Source organism: Arvicola amphibius, chromosome 4 (assembly GCF_903992535.2).
Source record: "Arvicola amphibius chromosome 4, mArvAmp1.2, whole genome shotgun sequence".
NCBI classification, from domain to species: domain Eukaryota; kingdom Metazoa; phylum Chordata; class Mammalia; order Rodentia; family Cricetidae; genus Arvicola; species Arvicola amphibius.
In genome coordinates, this window is record NC_052050.1 from 119,603,473 (window position 1) to 119,606,020 (window position 2,548).

Here is a 2,548-nt window from a genome sequence, read left to right on the forward strand (position 1 = left end):
TGTATTTTTCGTCATATTTGTTTAACTGCAACCAGGGCAGTGACCATCTCAGCTACAGTATCCAGCGGACTCCAGGAGAGGGCTGAGGACTGAGCTCTGAGACCTCTCTTAAGAAATCTACAAAAGTGCACCAATGAGAATTTTATGGAAGAGACTTGAACTAATATGTGTATAGCAAACAAAATGGTCTATTGAATGACAAGGAAGCCTACATAATTAGAGAAACTATGCTAGCTGTATAATATCTGACAGAAGATTAATATCAAGAATACCAAAAGGACCCAAAACAACTAAAAAAATAAACAACCCAAGAAAAAAAAGGTTACAGATGTGAATATTGTAAATAAATCCTTTTAAGTGGTTTTTATTTTTTGTTCAGTGTTTGCCACATCCAGAAAATGCTAACGCAATGTATCGACATTGCAATAACTTAAGCTAGTATTTTGTTTAATCTTAAAACCATGAAGGACTGTTAGATACCATAGCTCTTCCATGAGAACCAATGACTCACACTCCTGTCCCCAATGTAGAGTTGCTGCTGCAAAGCCACTGCCCAGCTGGGATCACATTTCAAAGCCTTATTCTATACCACCCTTGCTCATGAGTGGAGCCCCTTATGTAGTTTTTCAAATGACACCAGAACAGAAAGAAGCAGATGTGAAGCAAATGTGCCTTGTCCGTATCTGAGCAATATATGAGACTTGGCCCTAGGAAGGAGCTCTGAAAAGTCAGTGATGTGAACCCTTGAATCATTACCTTCAGTGCTACCTACAATATAGCTACATTGAAAACTTTTCTGGAAAATGATTACGGTTCTGTTTTGTTAAGACCCAGACCCTGGGAAGTGTATTTCCTACAATACAGAATTCTACATTATCCAGGGTTTTAGTACTCATTGCCAACAATAGTCTGAAAATATCAAATGGAAAATCCCACATGTAAACAATTCATAAGCTCTAAGTTAGTGCCATTTTAAGAGCTTGATAAAATATGTGTCTTTTCATTTTTTTCCTTCTTGGGATGTGAATAATTTTGTCCAGCATGTCTATATTGGATACGCCACCCACTAATTAACATCTTGGCTATCAGACCGACAGTCATGGTATCTGAATGCTTGTGTTCACATAACACTTGTTTTATTTAAAGTTTTCATTTGAGAAAATTAGGATGGTTGAATGTTTAAATGTCTTTTCATCAAGTCCTCAATTCTTTTTTTTTTTTTCAAGACAGGGTTTCTCTGCAGCTTTAGAGCCTGTCCTGCTAGCTCTTATAGACCAGGCTGGTCTCGAACTCACAGAGATCCGCCTGCCTCTGCCTCCCGAGTGCTGGGATTAAAGGCGTGTGCCACTACCGCCCGGCTCTCAATTCTTTTATGTGGCTATATTTGTAGGTTTTCTGTTTTGAGAATTCTACATTTTTCAGAAAATATTTAAATATTTAGAGGAAAATATTTAAAATTATATATTATTTATATAATGATTTTTATTAAAAAAAATGAAGGAAACCAAGGCTTCCATTATACGTTCAATTTATTTATATTTTTGTAACTATCCTATAGACAACATTATAAATTTATTTAAAGCTACCTATAGAACATAAATTTTCAAGTAAATGTTTAATGTGATGTAATAATATTTCAGTTTTATGTAATATTTTATTTTAAGTGTATTTATAGTTAATTTGAAAAAAATTTAATTCAAAACATAACATACACTGATATCTGCGAGTACAAAATAATTATCCATAAATAAGAAATTTAAATTGTAACTTTGCATTATAGAGAGGAAAGATGTAAGGTTAGGCACACTGTACATATGTGTAATACTTGCTGACTGGTCACTGTTAGAATGTCCAAAGGCGTTTGTGTCTAATTGTAATTCATTTCTACTAGATAGATGTTCACAGAGACTGGTTTCCGGGTGCATGTCAATACATTAGGTGAAACTTCAGACCAGTCATTCATATCCAAATTACTCCTTAAAAATTAAGTGAACTGTTCTTCCTCGATGAATTAAGATAATGCAAGGTATGCTAATACTGCAGAATTAGGGAAGTGCTCATCAATTTCAAATAGGTAGATTTTGTCGCAAACTGAGAAACTTGGATTTGGCAGCTACAGTAAACCTCACAGCCATTCTTTGTGAAATTGAGGTGAAAACCGTGCCCTTTCACCTTTTTTGGTGTCAGTTACGGCTTACAAATAGCATTACTCAAAGGGATGTATTTAAAGATTTTTGTTGTTGTTGTTGTTTTTCAAGACAAGGTTTCTCTGTAGCTTTGGTGCCTGTCCTGGAACTAGACCTTGTAGATCAGGCCGGTCTCGAACTCACAGAGATCCTCCTGCCTCTGCCTCCCGAGTGCTGGCATTGAAGGCATACAACATCACCACCCAGCTTAAAGATGTTTAAATACCAGACAATGGAGAAAGTGAAGCAGAACTATTTCTCACTCTGTGTTACTATGAATTTGAGCATATGTACAAGAACATTTTTGGATATGGCAGAATTGGTTTTATCACCTCATTAGGTGTACATAAAAGACTAAGTCA